This window comes from Peromyscus maniculatus, chromosome 3, assembly GCF_049852395.1.
Source record: "Peromyscus maniculatus bairdii isolate BWxNUB_F1_BW_parent chromosome 3, HU_Pman_BW_mat_3.1, whole genome shotgun sequence".
In the NCBI taxonomy this organism is placed as follows: domain Eukaryota; kingdom Metazoa; phylum Chordata; class Mammalia; order Rodentia; family Cricetidae; genus Peromyscus; species Peromyscus maniculatus.
In genome coordinates, this window is record NC_134854.1 from 92,943,311 (window position 1) to 92,963,137 (window position 19,827).

The following is a 19,827-nucleotide window of genomic DNA, read 5'->3' on the forward strand; positions in this document are numbered from 1 at the left end:
CCCGATGATCTGAGTCCAGTCCCGGAAATTTGTGGGAAAAGCTAGATGCAGTGGCAGGCGTCTGTGATGCCAGCGCTCCTAGGGTGAGAATGAAGAACCGCTGGGGTTTGTGGGACAGCTATCCTGGAGTGTGCTGCAGCCGCAGACACAGGAGAGGCCCTGCCTCAACAAGGTGGCAGGCCAGAACTGGCTCCTGAAAGTTGTTCTCTGACGTCCCCACACTCTCCAAGGCATACACACACACACACACACACACACACACACACACACACACACACACACACAGTGCATATATATACACATATATATGTATGTATATATGTATCAGATGCGGTGGTACACACCTTTAATCTCAGCACTCAAGAGGTAGAGGCAGGTGTAGTTCAAGGCTAGCCTGGTCTACAAAGCAATTTCCAGCCTAACCAGGGCTACACAGTGAGACTTTGTCTAATAGAAAAACAAACAAACAAACAAACAAATAAAAAACCCCAGCCAACCAACCAACCAACCAAACATGCACTTGTGCTGTGGCAGATAAACTAAACTCTCTGTGTTTGAATGCATACTGTCTCTGGCGCTGGCTGTGGCAACTCGAAACCTCCCCTACATTGCAGGAGCAGATCATGTTCAGGAGGGAGCCTATGGGTTTCGTTTCGCTGTTAGGGTTTATCCTCTTTGGTAATTGCGGTTGTTCAGGTGAACTTAATAATGAGATAATAACTAGATACATCCATTTTGCTTTGTATTGGCAATACAAGCCAGGAGATCTATGTCAGTGGCTCTGTCAGTCAATCAGGAATCATCATGGGAGTTAAATGAAAAGAAGATAAAAATAGCTAAGCTCTGTCTCAGAATTATAGGATCAGGATTTTCTAGGCTGGAAAGATATTTATGTGAAATTAAGTTTTTAAGTTTCTCTTGGTGATTCCAATGTGCATCTTGGGTAAGAACGTATGCTTTAAGCCAGCTCGAGGGGTAAAGAGCTTGCTGTTAAGCCCGATGACTTGAGCTCTGTCCTCCAAACTCATAGTGGAAGGAAAAACCTATTCCCCAAAGCAGTCTTCTGTCATCTATGTGTGCACATGCATGTGCAAATGCAAACACACCACACTCACACACATACACTTTTTCTTAATGATAATAATAGCAAGTAAATAAAATTTTAAAAAAAGAATAGATGATTCAAATCATCAAAGCTTTCCTGGTGACTTAAATGTATTTGTCCTTAAAGGAATGAGAATCAGACTTAGCAACTCCCTCCATGGCTTTCTGTGTAAAAAAATTTTTTTCTTCCCAGTCCTACAATGAGGAAGAAATTACAAAACCAGGAATGTTAACCACCATCATCTCCAGTTTGCTAGAGGAGGGCTGGGCTGCAGAAAGTTCTGCACAGCCTGCATTCTCCCCTCCCTTCCCCTTCCCTCCCCTCCCCTCCCCTCCCCTCCCCTCCCCTTCCCTCCTTTCTTCTCTCCTCTCTTCCCCTCCCCTCCCCTCCCCTACTTTCTCCTCTCCTCTCTTCCCCTCCCCTCCCCTCCTCCTCTTCCCTCCCCTCCCCTGCTTTCCTCCCCTCTTCTCTCCTCCCCTCTCATCTCCTCTGGTCTTCTCTTCTCCCCACTCCCTTTCTTTAGAGACAGGGTCTCAGACAGCTCAAACTTGCTGCCTAGCTGAGGATGACCTTGAACTTCTCGCTCCCCTGCCTCCACCTCTTCAGCGCTAGGATTACAGGCCTGTCCCCACACTGGGTTTGTGTGGCACTGGGGTTTAAACCCAGGGTCCATGGCCTGCTAGGCAAGCAGTCTACCTACTGAGCAACACTGTGCCCTTGAACATCTGCTCTTTTTCTCGACTTCCCTAGTGCCTGGTTTACAGGCATTTGCCACCATGGCTAGTTTTATGTAGTGCTAGTGACTGAACTCAGGGCCTCACACACACTAAGTAAGTACTCTACCAACTGGGCCCCCCCCCCAACACTGTATAGCTTTTAAAGATCGAATGAGGACAAGCACCACCACACACCCCAACACACACACACACAAACAAGACCTGCCACCTCTGTCCCTGTGGTGGATTCCCCCACAGAGGCAAATATACCTGGCAGGCTTGCAAGGAGAATGGCAGCGGAACATCTGGAAAAAAGGATAAACATAGAAAGTATTATTGGACTTTTTGAGGCTGCTCACTTGAAAGAGAAGCATAAATCATCCTTTTGCCCAGAGCCCTTATCGGTTCTTGGGCCTTTGACTGTGGGTGAGAAGCAGGTGGGATGCAGAAGGATTGGCAAGGACGGTTCTCCTCCCTGGAAATCCCCTCCTGGTCCTGTTGAGGATTGTCCTCGTAGCGTCTGTGAGAGGAAACCTCTCCAGATGATAAGAGGGCGATCCATGAAGAGCGCAGGAGGACGGTTGGAAGGAAGCGGGCTGCTGCTATGAGACAGTCAGAGGGACGCGGACTCAGGCAGCAAGTTCTACATGGAAGAAGAAATTACAAAACCGGAGGAAAAAAGAGAAAGAGACAAGAACATTATATGTGCCCTAGTAAGTTCTTATATGAGTTACTGAAATTGATTTTTGTTTTAGCCACATTTTCCCCTCCAGGACTAGGGGTTGAATGGAGGGTCTCACACATGCCCAGCTACGTTGCCAGCCCTCTTTTTAGGCTTCATTTCCACACAGTGTCCTACTTAGTTGCCTATGTTGGCCTTGAACTCACTTAGTAGCCCAGGCAAGCCTTGAGCTCCCAATCCCCCTGCCTCAGCCTCCTTTGTAGCTGTGATGCAAAGCTCTGTCACCAGGCCAAGCCTGGAAAATCACTCTGACCCCTCAGTTTCCTGCGCCACTTCCCGATCTCCTGGGCAAGGTCATTCTCGGCGTCTGCTGTTTGCAGAATTTCCTCCCAGGCTTCTGGTCAACAGTCTGTAGGGGAATCGGTGAGACGGACGGACGGACGGACAGACGGCACCTTGTGCAAGAGTGCTTGCTCTACTAGAGTGCTACTCTAGTACCAGTTCAATCCCTAGGACCCACCTAGAGGCGGGAGGAAGGAACTGACCCCACAGAGGTGTTCTCTGCTAGCGACATCAGCACTGTGGCATGCAAACCCGCCTCCCTCGATCATATGCACACAAGAGCCCTAAGTAAAATAACAGAAAGACTTTGTAAGGGCATTGACCAGAAGAGCCTGGGAGTCTAGTGGTCTCAGCCTTTCGGCCTGTAACTGGCGAAGGCCTCTCTCTGCCTTACCTTTTCTCACAGGCCTAGTCCCCTTTACTTTCCAGTCCCTGCGCCGCCGACCCCCCCACCCCCACCCCTACCCCTCAGAGCCGCCTGGGCTGTGGAGATTTTCTTTTAAATGTGCTGCTCCTCTTAGTCAGCACAAAGGCCTCTATTCTGTTCAGCGGACACCTTCTCTTCTCCCTACAGTCAACATTTCTTTAGACTTAATCCTTTAAAACCCCTTTAAACAACCCAAAAGCAATAAAGAGATAGTTCTTGGTTACATTGCTCCTCTTCGCTTTGTTCTTCCTAAACCCGTTCTCAGATTGCAGGCCAGAAGGTCTTTGTGGGACTGTTGACTCATCTCCTTCGCCCTAATGAGATCACCGACACCCTCCACAGAGTGGCTGGCTGCTCCGGGCAGGGTATTGGGTAACAGAGCTGTCTAGCTGAGGGCTGAGCTTCCTGGAGAGGAGGGGAAGGGAAGGGAGGGAGGAGAGCCTCCTGGGCCTGGGACTTTGCAGCATCAGTGACCCCCAGGGCCCCCAAAGCGGGATCTTTGGATGCTTCAGGAAGGCTTATCCCAAGTGACCCGATCTCTTCCGCTCTCCCCCTACACCCCGCCTGAACACCGACACCGGTGATGGGGTCTCCCATCCCATTCCCTGGGGGCTCGCATTACAGCCTCACGAGGAAAAAGCCTCCTCATTAAATCGTTAGCTTTGATTCTGTCTCTTAGCACAGAGGTGTTTGACCGATATTAACCAGAACAGATACGTTTTGATGAAGAAAATAAAGCTTTGGACCATAGCTGAGGGGGGATGAGTCTCAGTTGGAAGAAGGAATAGAAAGCACAGATGCAGCTTGTCGGAGCCTGGGACAAGGCACCTGCAATGAGGAGAGGACTGGGTTAAAGGGCAGAGCCTGGCCGATTCTTGGAGTCTCAGCAGTAAAATGAAGACAGTAGAATGTTGTTTTAGGCCGGGGGATTGGGAGGTACCGACCACTATCAAATGAATGAAGCCGATGGATGCTCTGACTGCGAGGCCGGATAATGAGGCAGCCTGTGATGTGTCCCTGCATGGGTGCTGTGTGCACAGTTACCTAACCATAAGTGCGGAGATCAGGAGCCAGGGTCCACTTTGTCTATTTCTTCCTGACTCTGGATGCGATGTGACCAGCTGCTCCCTGCTGCCGCCGCCAGCAAACCTTTCCCTCCCTTCTAAACAGTGAGCCAAAATAACCCTTCCTTTAAAAAATTACATTTTTATTTGTTTGCTTTTGTGCGTGCCCTTGTGCCACGGCTGCACAGAGGTCAGAGGACAACTCTGGGGAGTTAGTTTTCCTTCCACCGTGTGGGAACCCAGGATGAACTCAGTTATCTGAGTTACCCACAAGATGGCTTAGTTACCTGCTGGCCGTCTTGTTGGGCCTCTTCCTTCTTCCTTCTTAAATTGTTTTTATTTTACGTGTCTGTATGAATGCTTGCACATATCATGCACATACTCGCTGCCTTCAGAGGCCAGAAGATGGTGTCGGATTCCCTGGAAGTGGAGTTACAGACGGTTGGGAGTTGTCATGTGAGTACTGGGAACCAAATCTAGGTGCCCTGCAAGACCAGCAAGGCTTTTAACCACTGAGCATTTCTCCAACCCATTAAAATAAGAGTATCTGAGAGTCTATCCTTCCTGGCTTGCTTTCTTGTCCCACTTCACCGTCTGAATCCTACCTGATGCGCCCTCACCAACAAAGTACACCATGGGTCTTGAGTCTTGGTCTTAGGGTCCATTTCTAGGGGCACACAAACTGAGGCAGAAGTTTACTGCCTGTAATCCTTGGGACTGAAAGTGTAGTCTGCAATCCAGCAGGATCGTATAGCACCTGGGAGATCCGTCAAATAGCTGAGCCCCCGGTCCATCGCAAAGCCCTTGAACTATAGTTCCCATTTGAACAGCATCTCTGCTTTTCTGTGAGCCTGTCGGGTGAGGAAGCCGCTGTCTGTATTATACCCACCCCTCCACACTTGCTGGAGACTTACTGCATGGTCAGCTATAGGACACATTTTGTAGATGTTATGTTTATGATTGAAAAGAATGATATTCTCTAGTACTTTAGTATAGACTTCCATGTATGTCCTTTAGTTCAAGCTTGTTAATTATATAGTTCAAAACTTTTGCCTTTTTGCTTGTTTGTTTGACCTTCTGTTACTAAGAGTTATCTGTTGAAACTTTTCAAAATGACAGCAAAACCTTCAATGTCTTCCTAGAATTCTCAGTTTTCATTATATTTATATGTAACACATGCCTATGTGTACACACACACACACACACACACACACACACACACACGCAGAGAGAGAGAGAAAGAGAGAGAGAGAGAGAGAGAGAGAGAGAGAGGGAGAGGGAGAGAGAGAGAGAGAGCTTGGCAGTTAAAAGAAGACTCTGGACCCAAGTTCAGTTCCCATCATGCACACAGGGCAGTTTATAACCTCCTCTATTTCCAGCTCCTGGAGCTCCAACACCTTTCTCAGGCTTCTTCTAACACCTAAGTGCAAGTGGCATACAAATACACATGAATAAAAATAAATCTTTAAACATTTACACACATACACATATAATTTAGAATTTGTCTTTTCTTTCCTTCCTTCCTTCTTTCTTTCTTTTTTTTTTTTTCAGTTACTGAGAATGAAAACAAGGCCTTGGACATGCTGGACAATTTCCTACCACGGAGCCACAGTCTCAGTGCCTACTGTATATATTTTTGAAGCTATGTTATTAAGTGTTCATTATTATACTATTTTATATTTTTATTGAATTAATCCCTTTAATCATATTTTTTGACAATCTCTACTTTTACGTGTTAAATAATTTTGTGAGTGTTAATATATGTAAATATATTAGCTCTCATTAGGCTAGGATTTGCCTGGTGTCTTCTCCCTTTTCTTTCAGTTTGTGTGGGTTTTTTTGTTTTGTTTGTTTGTTTTTCCGAGACAGGGTTTCTCCATGTAGTTTTGGTGCCTGTCCTAGATCTCTCTCTGTAGACCTGGCTGGCCTCCAACTCATAAAAAAAACGCTTGCCTCTGCCTCCCAAGTGCTGGGATTAAAGGCGTGCGCCGCCACCGCCGCCTAGCTTGTGTTTTTTGATTTTGTTTTTATGTATTCTCTTTTTTTGAGATTTATTTTTGTTTTATGTGCATTGGTGTCTCACCTGCATGTGTCATGACTGTGTGAGGGTGTTGGAGCCCCTGTAACCAGGGTTACAAACAGTTCTGAACGGCCAGGTGGGTGCTAGGAATTGAACCCAGGTCCTCTGAAAGAGCAGCCAATGCTCTTCACTGCTGAGCCATCTCTCCAGCCCTGTTTGTTTGTATTTGAGACAGGGTCTCACTATGTAGCTCTGGCTGTCCTAGAACTCACTATGTAGACCTGGCTGGCTTCAAATTCACCAATATCTGCCTGCCTCTGCCTCCCAAGTGTTGGGACTAAAGGTGTGCCCACCACACTCAGCCTTATTAAAAAAAAAAAAAAAGCTTGATATTTGACCCATAGTGAGTTACTTTTGGTTGCTATGACAAAAACTTGAGAATTCACCTTATCCACACCTCCAGCTCACTGGTGTATTCATTTCTTTTCTTCATTTTCCTTTTCTCAATCTTCTTATCTAATCAGAATAAATTCTTTAATCTGCTTTTCCACTTTCTCAAAGGTAAGGGAGATGAGAGAAATTACCACGATCGTCTCTATTTTGTTATACATGGGAAACCTGAAGTTTCCCAATCACAATCCCTGATAATTCAGCTTTGTGGGAAAAGAGAGGCCAGTTAAGCTGTGCATTTGCCAATGCCAGAGTTAATGAAAGCAGGTTTATATTTAATAACAGTATACTTATTTTTATTTATGTGTGTGTACCATGTATGTGGGGTGTCAAGGAGGGTGCCCAGAAGAGGGCATCAGATTCCCTGGAGGCTGGAGTTACAGGAAGTTTCCAGCTGCCCAGTGTGGATGCTGGGAATTGAATTCAAATCCTCTGCGAGAGGCGCAAGCTTTCATGGCCATGGAGTCATCTCTCTGGCCCAATATTAATACCTTTCTCTTTCTTTTTTCACTGAACCAAATAACTACAGATTTTATAAACTAACCTTTCTGTTAAAGAATACAGTTTTGGCCAGGCGGTGGTGGTGCACACCTTTAATCCCAGCACTCGGGAGGCAGAGGCAGGCGGATCTCTGTGAGTTCCAGGCCAGCCTGGGCTACCAAGTGAGTCCCAGGAAAGGCGCAAAGCTACACAGAGAAACCCTGTCTCGAAAAAAAAAAAATACAGTTTTGTAGCTAGAATTTAAACTGGGAGAAAAGAAATACACTCTCTTTAAAAAACAAACAAATAAACAAACAAACAAAAAACAGACCAAAACCACAGAAGTACTGCGGAAAGACTTCAACACAGAAATATGGAAATGTGTTTAAAAGGACAGTTCCTGCCCACTACAAGTGACTTACAACAGCATGACACTGGGACTTGGAGGCTGTGAGGGTGATCGGATTAAGAATCACCATGGAGCTGGGTGGTCCCAGCGTTTGGGAGGCAGAAGCGAGCTGATCTCTGAGTCGAGACCAGCCTGGACTACAGAGGGAGTTCCAGGACAGCCAGGGCTGCACAGAGAAACCCTGTCTCAAACGAACGACAACGCATCACCATGGAAACACATCTCTGGTTGGGTCTACAGAGGGATATTCCAGAAAGCTTTAACAGAGTAGAGGAGACCCATCCTGAATGAGGATGACATCATCCCATGCGCTGAGGTTTGGATAAGAAGAGAGCCAGCTGAGCAGAGTACTCAGCTCTGGGCTTCCTGACTACGGATGCCAAGGGGCAGGCCACCTGAAGCACTTGCAGGCATGCTTTCTTTCCAGGACGGACTGTACCCTGGAACTGTGAGAAGAAATCCTTTTCCTGCAATTCTTGTGCCAGGCATCCTGTCACAGCACTGAGGAAATTAACTACTCAGTGGCCCGCGGTCTGGTTTCCTTGTGAATCCCACGGACAGGCAAGGAATGCATGTGACTGTTCCATGTGTCACCAGACATGTATTTCTAGGTGACTTCCACCAGATTCTTTGGTGTTATTTCAGAGCTGCTCTACGGTCCGGCGTAAGAATCGATGTGTGCACCTGGAGAGCGCGGGAGAGATTCTGTTCCCGCCCATGTGAGAGAGGGCGGGCGAGGCAGCAAGCGACCTGTCACCAAGCATCTTTTCCTCTTACTGTAAAGTAATCAAAACAAATAGCATCCTAAGGTCTCTGCCTGGGAGTGGGGCTGCTGTTTACAGGTAAACAGAGACCTGCTGCCTGCTAGATCTGAGTAACAGGATTCAGTCAGAGACTGAAAACACAATTGTGTTTACAGAAATGCCAATGTCAGGTCGGCCAGCCGCTGAAGGCCAAGGTCATGTTTACTGCAAGCAGGGATGTCTGGAGCTGCCACACAGACTGCTAGGGAGGGATGCTGAGGAGGCAGAGGGTGGCAGCAGCTGTGGGTCTGCAGTTGCTTATGTGGATAGCCTCCAACCCCAAGCTACACGGTTAAGGATTGCCAAAGCATGATGGCCCAGGCACCTCGGTGCACCATATGAAGAGCTTTATATCTCCATGGGGTCTGAGATGGGCCAGTTGGTCCTGTGACATGGCTCTGTTTTGTTTCTTTTGTTGTTGTTGTTGTTGTTTTGTTTTCCTTTCTATTTTTGAGACAAATTCTCTCTGTGTAACAGCCCTGGCTATCCTGGAACTCACTCTGTAGACCAGGCTGGCCTCAAACTCAGAGATCCACCTGCCTCCCACTCCCAAGTACTGGGATTAAAGGCCTGCGCCATCACTGTTGGATCTGATTTTTTGAACCCCAAAGGTTTTACTTTGGGTAAAGGAGGAAGATTCTTCTTCAAAAATTAGAACATAATAGCAGAAAGTGGCAAAATTCCCAAGTGTCTGCCTTTTAGTGTGCATTCCTGCAACTGCTGTAGGGCAGTCACGAGGTCAGGCACTGCCCGCTTGGCAGGCCAGTCCCCCTAGAAAGCAGCGCAGTGTCATAGTTACAAGTACCCACTACGGTTCGAGGCCTGAGACATCCTGACTCACCCACAGCAATTAGTGAAGCTCATCTCGCTTGAGTTTCCAAATAAACCACTAATTTTTTTAAAATTCTTCAGCTCTTAGCATTAGCAGAAGAATTCATAGGAGAAAAGAAGAAGAGGAGAAAATTTCCATAGTCCCTGGTGGACATGTGTTAGACACTCCATGAATGGTAGCTGGTGTTATTGCAGAGAGATTTTGGGGAAAGGGCTAGCCTTCAAGAAAATTAGTAGCCTGGTGTGACGGCACACATCTTTAATCCCAGCACTCGGGAGGCAGAGACAAGTGGATCCCCAAATTCAAGGCTAGCCTGATCTACAGAGGGTGTTCTAGGACAGCCAGTGCTACACAGAGAAATCCTGTCTCAAAACTCAACTCCACCCTCTAAAAAGAGGAAATTAGTGACTCATCAGACATTAGAGCATCTCAGGAAAACAGACAGATAATCTTTGCTCTGACATCTTAGCTTGGGCGGGGAGGGGGACACACAAAGGTGCTGTGTGGAGGAGGTAGGGAAGTAGGGTGGCTCTCTATTCCTGACTCCCTTGGGACCCTTCCAGTTTTACCACTGGCTCCACACCCTGGGGAACTTCTCATTCCTGGGCATAGCCACATGGCTGGTCACTCCAGAGGCCAGACAGAAATTGATTTGGGAGTAATTTCCAGGGCAGAGCCTTCTGGAGGGTTGACTCCTGACTGGCCCACTGTGCTTCACAGCCCAGCCTTCTGGTAGATGGGGCCTAACAAGGGCAATCATCTCCCCTTTGTCCTCATTAATGACTTCAATCAAAGCCAGGGTTCTCTGGCAGGACAACTTCTACCCAGCGTGCCAGCAAAGCCCTTCCCCACTGGGCCCAGTCATCACGCAGATTTGTGTGGGTGGCTGGCACAGGGCTTTCCAGGCATCTGTGCAGAATGTCCAGGTGATGCAGCTGAGACTGTCTACAGATGCTCAGTGGCCCTCTGGGACAGATGGCTAGGATAACATCCAGTCTCTCCTGCTTTTGATCCAGGGGATGGATTGAAACCGACTCTAAGGCTTGCATCTGAACCCAGTCCATGGGTCTTGGAAAGACTGGAATTGGCTAATTTAATGAACTAGCCTCGTCAAAGGAAGCAACCTATACTCTTGTATTGTTGTTAGACCTTTGGTGTCACATGCAGCCTGTCCTGATCTGCAAGAGCTATGGATCAACATCCCTGGAGCCTTGTAATCTTCCCAAGGACCTCCATGGAACTCCAGGCCAGAGTGAAGATGCTGGTTAATATCTATTAGTCTGCACATATTCTATTAGTCTGCTTTATCTTAACTAGGACCAAATATCTGAGGAACAACTTCATGAATTCAGATTCAGCTCACAGCTTCGGAGGGTTCAGTAGAGGGTTGTTTGACTCCGTGAGCTTGGGAGACTACGGCAGAGACATTTCTTCACCTGTGGAGGACAGGAAGAAGACCATAAGCCAGGACTGTCCCAGGGCTTGACGTTCCCACAGACCCATTTCCTCCAACTAGGTCCCACCTCCTTCGGGTTCCATAACCTCCCAAAATAGAACCAGTGCCTAGGGGTCAAATGTTTAACACACGGGCCTGTGGGGACGTTTCATATTCAAGCCACCCCACAAAGAGTAATTGAAAAAGTGTGGTTTCAGAGTACAACACTCAGTCCGGTGGGATGGCTGGGCAGGTAAATGTGCTTGCCTTTAAAAAAAAGTTTTTAATCTATTTAGATTTATTTTAAGCATACATGAATGTCTGTACACCACATTTGTGCCTGATGCCCATGGAGGTCAGAGGAGGGTATTGGAGCTCCTGGAACTGGAGTTACGGACGGTTGAACTGCCATGTGGGTGCTGGGAATGGAACCTGGGTCCTCTGCAAGAACAACCAATGTTCTTAACTGCTGAGCCATCTCCCCCAGCCCTGGCCCTGAAGCCTAATGATCATAGTTCAATCTCCGCATCCCACAAAGTGAAAGGCAAAAACCAACTCATGTAAATAGCCCATAAAATGTCCACACACATGCTTTTGAATACACACACACATATTAAATAAATAAATGAAAAAGTTACATTATTAGGGCTCAGATGTGGCTGGGTTGGTAGAGTGCTTGCTTGGCCTTCATTTGATCTCCACACTGTATAAACCAGGCAGAGGAACCTGTAATCCCAGCATGTGGGAGGTAGAGGCAGGAGGATCACTGTAAATTTAAGGCCAATCTCATCTACACAGTGAGTTCCAGTTCTGCCCCACCAGGATACACAGACTGTCTCAGAAAACAAACCAAAAGACATTGTAACGCTTAATTTCAGCTTAGTGACTCCTTAGAGCGAGTTCTATATTTCCTGCAGTTCAACCATCATCAAGTAAACACTGTGAATGAAAAAAGAATGAGTGGGGGCTAGGGAGGTGGTTCCGTGGGGGAAAGACCTTACTGCTCCTGCGCAGGGCCCGGGTTTGGTTCCGATCACACACACAGGTGGCTAACAACTGCCTGTAACTTCAGTTTCAGGGGATCAGGCATGCTCTGGCCTCCTCAGGCACCTGCACACGCATTGTGCACATGAACTTATGCAGGTGTGGGTGTGCATGTGCACACGCACACCACACCACACACACACACACACACACACACACACACCACACACACCACACACCACACACACACACACACACACACACACACACACACACACACAATGAATAAACACGACACCTGCTCTCAGCTCCTCATCTGGCCCTTTGAACATAGCCAGCCTTTCTGCAGAGCATTCTTTTCTAGTATTGTTTTTGCTTTTGTTTCTGTGTTTGAGATGGGGTCTTGCTGTATAGCCTGGCTCACGATGCAAACGAGTGTCGCCTCAAGTTTGGTGAGATCCCTCTTGCCTCTGCCTCAGTTGGGTGCCTTCTTGTTTTTGATTTGCTGAGAAAGTCTCATCTAGCCATGGCAGGCCGTAACACATGATCCTCTGGCTTCTACCTCTGAGTGTTGCGGTTACAGGCCGGCATCACATAGCCCAGCACGAGTCTCAGTTTATGTCTGAAAAACAAAAAAGGAGACTGTATAGTGATTATCTTTTGAGAGTGGTTGTAGTGCCCGTGCTACATGAGGTAACAGGTGAAGTCACGGGCACATAGTCAAGTTCAATACTGCTAACAGAGCCAGGTGGATTAAGATTTTGATGCCAACGTTGTCTACATAGTGAGACCCTGTCTCCAAGAAGCTGAATGAATGAATGGGTTAATGAATGAATAACACAGAATAAATGATAAGTGAAATGAACGAATTTTAACATTACCCGGCTTTATCTGGGCAGCGAGTGGAGGAACCAGAGTTCAGAGCTTTCAGAACTACTGCTTTCCCAAGATCTGCCAACAGAGGGCAGCATTACAAACCAGGCAGCTCTGAGTGCCGATTTTACCTCTGCAGATGGTAAAGCTGTGCAACATTAGGAAGGTGACTTCACTTCTCTGAACCTCAGTCTTTCTTCTGTAAACTAATGTAGAATAAAACAAGGTACTCAAAAGAAGAGGCTATCCCTGTCGTCAGGACCCAGAAGATGGTCTAATTTCTACTAGTTTCTTTTTAAAGATGCACCGCATTGGGCCAACACTGATCTGAGTCAGGAGTCCTGGGCTCCTGCACCACTTCGGCCTGTTATGTTACTACTATGGTATGTTACTCTGTTATGTAACTCCGAGAAAGCCTTGGCCTCTCCAGTTTCTTCTCTGGAAGTCTTTGTCTAGATTGACATTTAGAATTACCAAGGGCAGGGTGGGGCAGCTTTTAAACCCCCATATAAAGGATGAAGTGTATCTGTGAATAGTGAATACCAAAATCAAGATAGCAAATGACGGGATGGGGTGCAATCTAGTTGGCAGTGGGCTTCCCAGCATGTGAAGCCCTGGGTTCAATGGGTGTGCCGGCACACGGCTGTAATCTCAGCACTGGGGAGGTAGAGGCAGGAGGATCAGAAGTTTGAGGTCAGCCTTGGCTTTATAGTGAGCTCAAGGTCAGCATGGGCTACATGAGACCCTGTCTCAACAACAACGACAGCAGCAGCAATAACAAAAACCTCCCAAAGACAGCAAATACATCCGGAGGAGAGAAGTGGAGAAGACAAAGAGTTCAAGGCCAGGCTGAGCTGCACAGTGAAATCTCTGTCTCAAAACTTGTAATAGACATTTGGACTGAAGTGAAAATTCAAAGTTAACTTACAAAAAAATAATAAAATCACTATTACCTCTTGAGAGCAATAACTAATCAGAAAAATAGTAAATAGTAAAAATAAGGTATTTGCAACAGCAACAAACAAGTTAAAAGACATCTATCTTCCTACTCTGCTTTCTGTTGTTGTGATAAAGACCATGGCTGGGATGGCTATTGTTGGTTGTCAACTTGACTACATCTGGAATTAACTTAAACCCAAATGGCTGGGCACACATGTGAGGGATTTTTTTTTCTTAATTAAATCATTAGAAGTGGGAAGACACACTTCTAATCTGGATCTTTGAGGTAGAAGAGCCATCTTTTAGCTGGGCCACACCATCTGGTGGTAGTCTATATAAAGGACATGGAAGAAGGAAGCACTTTCTCTTTGCCTGGTTACCCTCACTCTCCATGGCAAGTCTATTCTTTCCCTGAAAGCCTACTTCCTTGGGATTCCCAAAGATACTGAAGACCAGCTGAGATATCCTGCTTTGTGGACTGAACAACGACTGCATTCTTGGACCTTCTGTTGGTAGACAGCCATTGTTGGACTAGTTGGACCACAGCCTGTAAGCTATTCTAATAAATCCCATATATATAGAAATATATATATCATCTATCTATCTATCTATCTATCTATCTATCTATCTATCTATCTATCTATCTATCTATCGAAATATATACATAAATTTCTATAAGTTCTGTGCCTCTAGAGAACCCTGACTAATACTAGGACCAAAAGCAACCTGGGGAGGAAAGGAATTATTTAGCTTACACATCCCAATCACTGTCCATCACTGAGGGAAGCCAAGGCAGGAACTGCGGCAGAGCAGGAACCTGAAAGCAGGAACTGAGGCAGGGACCGCGGAGGAGCACTGCTTTACTGGCTGGCTCTTGTTTCTTTAATTCAATCCAGTACCACTTGTTCAGGGTGGCACTGCCCAGCAGGGGGCTGGGGCTCCCCACATCAATCAATCAATCAAGAGAGTGCCCTACAGATGTGCCCAGAGGCCAATCTGATGGAGGCGTTTTCTCAGTGGAGGTTTCCTCTTCTAGATGATCTGAGCTTGTATCAAGTTGACAAAAAACTAACTAGCACAGATATGGAAAACGATGATTGCTGATCAAGGACAGAAGAAAATGACCCTGAGCTCTCAGAGTAGTTTACTGAACACTGTAATGATGCCGGCACCCAACAGTTCATGTACATATTCAAAGTAATCCCAACCAAATACAAACTGAGACAGTACTAGCCCACCAGCAGGCAGGTTCAATTTGAAGACAATTAACCTGGGTGTGATGGTGCACACCTTCAATCCTGGCACTTGGGAGGCAAAGGTAGGCAGATCGCCTGTGAGTTTGAGGCTGGCCAGGGCAACATGGTGAGACTGTCTCAATTAAAAAGAAAAAAAAAAAAAAGAAGTTGGGGTCCGTCTTACTCGTCAAAGTTAAAGTATTCTACATAGCTTAGTAGTGAGAACACTGGCAGTGTGCTGGCTTTTTTTGTTCCGGCCAGCGGCATCTTCAGCAGAGACCCTAGAAGGGGGAATGGAGAATGAAGGAACAAGAGACACAAAGAATTGACAGCAAGACAGTATTCTGATCAAGCTGAAAAATTTTATTTTCCTCAGGTGGGTTTTATAGTAAGCACACCAGGAAACTTTCTTTGGGAAAAGATCATGGGACTGTTGAGTTGCCAAGCAACCCAACTACAAAACATTGTTACTAATGGTCACTGTAGCAGAAAGATAAGGAAATGTTAAGTTATTTTCTAATAACTCAGGACTTGTCCAGGCATGTCAACAGTTTCTGTTTAGTGGCTCAATACTGGACAACAGAGACTTAACTCAGTCAGGCAATATGGCATGGCTCTTAAAATTGTCCTCAGCATTTTTTTAATGTCAGCTTGACATAAGCTAGACTCAGTCGTGTGAGAGAAGGAAACCCTACTGTGAGGGAATGCCTCCCTTGGATCAGCCTGCAGACAAACCTGTAGGGCATTTCTTAATTAGTGATTGTTAGGGGAGAGCCCTGCCCATTGTGGGTGAGGCCACCCCTGGGCTGGTGGCCCTGGATTCTATAAAAAAGCAGGCTGAGCCAACCATGGGGAGCAAGCCAGTAGGCGGTACCCTTCCATGGCCTCTGCATCAGCTCCTGCCTCTAGGTTCCTGCCCTGTTTGAGTTCCTGTCCTGACTGCTTTTGATGATGAACTGCTATATGGAACAGTGAGTGAAATAAACTCACAGTTTATTTCCGATAATACTCCAACAATACTCCTCAAGTTGCTTTTGGGTCATGGTGTTTCATCATGGCAAAATTAATGCTAACTATGACAGTTGGGGAAAGGAACAGAGTGGACTGAGGGTCTCTAGGGACAGTCCTAGACAAACAGCCTAAGTATATATAGGGACTTAGTGAATAAGAAAGTGAGATTACTCAGAAGATTAAAAAAATGGCTTAATTTAAGAGAAGAATAGAACAAAATCCAGAATTCAGACATAAAACAAGATTCCAGATAGAATGAATATTGGAATGTGGATGTCAAGAGTGTTTGTAATAGAAAATTGAGGCTAGAGTTTTCAAAATTGAGGGCTGAACTCGGGCAAGTGCTCTACAACTGAGCCATCCCCTCTGGCTCTCATTTTGTTAGACAGCTTCACTGTGTTGCCTGTCTGGGTTCAGACTTTTGCTCCTGCTGCCTCAGCCTCCTGGGTAGCTGAGATTGCAGCATACGTGAGTGCACCTGCTGAAGGAAGATTTTTAAAAATGTTTTATTTATTATTACTACTTTATGTGTATGGGTATTTTGTTTGCACGTACGTCTGTGTACCACATGCATGCCTGGTGCTCTCAGAGGTCAGAAGAGGCTATTGAAGCTCCTAGAACTGGAGTTACAGACGGTTGTGAGCTGCCACGTGGGTGCTAGGAATCAAAATTTGATCCCCTGGAAGAGCAGCCAGTGCACTTCACCTCTGAGCATCGTTCCAGCCCTGAAAGATGGTTTAAAAACATGAACCCCCCCAAACACAATCAGTCAAAAAGTAAAGCCAAGCCAGTGGCTCTTGTGTGATTAATCATGGTTAACCTTACTGGCCAATTTGATAGGATCTGGAGTCACCTAGGTGACAAGCCTCTGGGCATGCTTGTGAGGAATCATCTAGATCAGGTTAACTGAGGTGGGAGCACACATGCACGGTTCTAGACTGAATAAAAAGGAGTGTGTTAGCCGAGTACAAGCATCCAGTCCCCGCTGCTTCCTGACTGGAGATGAATGTGATCAGCTGCCTCAGGCTACCGGCTCCATCCCTTTCCTGTCATGAGTAACTGTACCCTAACACTGGAAGCAGAAACAAACCCTTCCTTCCTCTCTTAAGTTTAGTTTCTCAGGGTATCTTATGCAGCATCAGGAAAAGTAACTAATATAACCTCCTCAAAAACCCTGTGATAAATCTGATTATATAAAAGTTGAGAGCTTTGTGTTTGGCAAAGAAAACCAGGGACACAATGACCAGTAGTAGATTGGGCAAATACATTTTCAAATATCTAATGAGTGAGAAATTACTGTCTAAAGTACGTAAGGAGCTCTGTAAACCAACGTAAAAATACAGGAACTGTCGGGCAGTGGTGGCACTTGCCTTTAATCCCAGCCTTCGTCAGGCAGAGACAGGAGGATCTCTGAGTTCAAGGCCAGCCTGATCTACAGAGTGAGTTTCAGGACAGCCAGGGCTGCACAGAGAAATTCTGTCTCAAAAAAAAAAAAAAAGGAAAAGAAAGAAAAGAAAATACAGGGACTATAGCAGTGATCATGTGATGGCCATGAACAGGTGGGAGGAGGACACAGTAGAAGGCACGAGGGTGAATAAACTATGACAATCATAGAAATACAAATTAAAAGGATGACAAAGAACATCTCTTAATATTTTATTTTATTTTATGTGTATGATGTTTGCCTGCATGCATGTCTATGCACCACATGCATGCCTCGTGCCTGCAGAGGCCAGCAGAGGGCATCAGATCTTGTCAGGCTGAGAAAATGTAAACAGATCGAAATATGTATAATTAGAAAGCACTTTTCCAAATGTAGATATTATTCAAGAACAGATATAAAAAAGGATGTGCACCTAACATATCCGAATAGTTGCATGTGGAGAAAGAATACAATTGACCAATGAAAAGAGAATGAATGGATGCATGGTTAGGTAGATGGATAGAAGGTGAGTGGGTGGGTGGAAGAAGGAAGGATAGAAGAATGGATGGATGGACTGATAGATAGAGGCATGGATGAGTAGGTAGATGGATGGGTACCTGGGTGGTGGGTGAATGAAAGGAGGATGAAAGAATGGATGGGTGGATTCATGCATGCATGCATGATTGTGTAGACAGGTAAGTGGGTAGATGGAAGGATGGAAGAGTGGATGGGTGGATTTCTCACAAGAGAGGGACTATATTTCAGGTGATAGGGTATGTATCTCATCAGAGTATGATTTCCTTAGTCCTCTGCATTAGAAATGTCATTCAAAACCCAAACAATCCCTTAAATATTTGAAAATAAACTATAGGAACATTGATTGATTTTTACCACAAAAGTACTTCTAGAGCATATTCTGTTAAGAACATTTTTTTAATGCAGAGTCCCATTATTTTTCCCAAACTCCTCTGGAATTATAAATACTACAGCTCTGGGCTAGAGAGATGGCTCTGCAGTTAAGAGCACTGGCTATTCTTCCAGGGTTCCTGTGTTCAATTGCCAGCACCCACATGGTGGCTCACAACCATCTATCTATAATGGGATCTGATGCCCTCTTCTGGTATGCAGACAGACATTCAGACAAAACACTCACATACATAAAACACATTAAATAACTAAATCATTTTTAAAAAAGGTACCACAACACACAGTTCACATTTACCTTTTATTTATCTAGTTATTTAGATTTTGTTACATTTATTTATTTATTTGTGTGTGTGTGTTATGAGAATGCCACAACATGCATGTGGAAATCAGACAATATATAGGAGTTAGTTCTCGCTTTCCACCATGTGGGTCCTGGGGTTTGAACTCAGGCTATTAGGCTTGGCAGTCAGCACTTTCACGGGCTGAACCATCTTGTATTTACTCCCTTGCCCCCCCACCCACCCAAGGGAAAGCATGTAGGCAATCCTCCATTACCACAAATTTTACAGTCAAGTTTCTTGCATTTGGAGAGATCACATTCAGAGTGCAATGGATAAGTTTCACCCTGGGAAAACCAGCTTCGTGATCATGGTATATACCTGCCAGGTAAGTTTTGTATTTGCCTCTTCGTGAGATTTTTTAAAAAGCCCTGAAAATATTTATTGAGTCCTATTTATACCAGACAACATTTTAGACACCTAAGATAAACCATGAACCAAACAAAGATTCCACGCTTAAGGTGTTTATTTTCAAAAGAGCAACAGTAGATATAACCGACGTGTCAATTGTACAGTGTCACAGGTCATAACTATTCAGAAAAGGAAAGTCAAACAAGGCAAGAGGATTCAGGAAGTTGCGGGGTAGTGCTTTATTTATGTTAAGTGGAAATGGAACCGTGAACTTCACTGAGAAGGTAATCTAAAGGAAGGAAGCTCAGCATATAGTGTCCAGGGAGAAGGAATGAGCTGGTGCAAAGGCCCTGGGGCAGAAGCATGCTAGGAAGGTAGTGAGCCTGGCATTATGTGAATAAACAGGAAGTGGTGGGGGATGAAGCCAGAGAAGAGGATTATGTTTGAGCACAGATCATGTGGGAACTTGAAGCCATTTATCTGGACGGAAGGGTTTTTTTTCTCTGAATGAAAAGGAGAGGGCATTATGGGTTTGGCGTTTTGCTTGTTTTGGAACAGGGTCTCAAGTAGCCCAGGCTGGCTTAAAACTTGCTATGTATTTGAGGATAAATCTGAACTTTGAGTCTTCCTGCCTCCTGAGTGCTGGGATTACAGACATGTACTGATATGCTCTGTTCATTCAGCATGCCTAGTTTATGTGGTGCTAGGGATCCAATCCAGGGCTTCACACATGCCGAATAAGCACACCGAGCTACTGCCCCAGCTCCAGAATCAGCTTTCAACAGGAGAGAGAATGTCTTCAGGTGTGGCCGGCAGCAGAAGACATGATACTGATGCTGGTGGTAATGTGCCTCTTGTGGGACCTTTTCCCTGTCTGCCCAAGCTCCTCAGCTGGAAGATGGGAAGCTCAGAGCTCTGCAGGGATTGGGGTAGGGTGGACTGTAGGTCGTCCTCTAGGAAAATGGGAACTGGACAGAGGAG

General features: G+C 45.7%; 1 pseudogene; it reads right to left on the reverse strand.

Moving 5' to 3' along the window:
- Nucleotides 1-18,680: 18,680 nt before the first annotated feature.
- LOC121828440 (U1 spliceosomal RNA) lies at nucleotides 18,681-18,831 on the reverse strand (annotated as a pseudogene).
- Nucleotides 18,832-19,827: the final 996 nt, after the last annotated feature.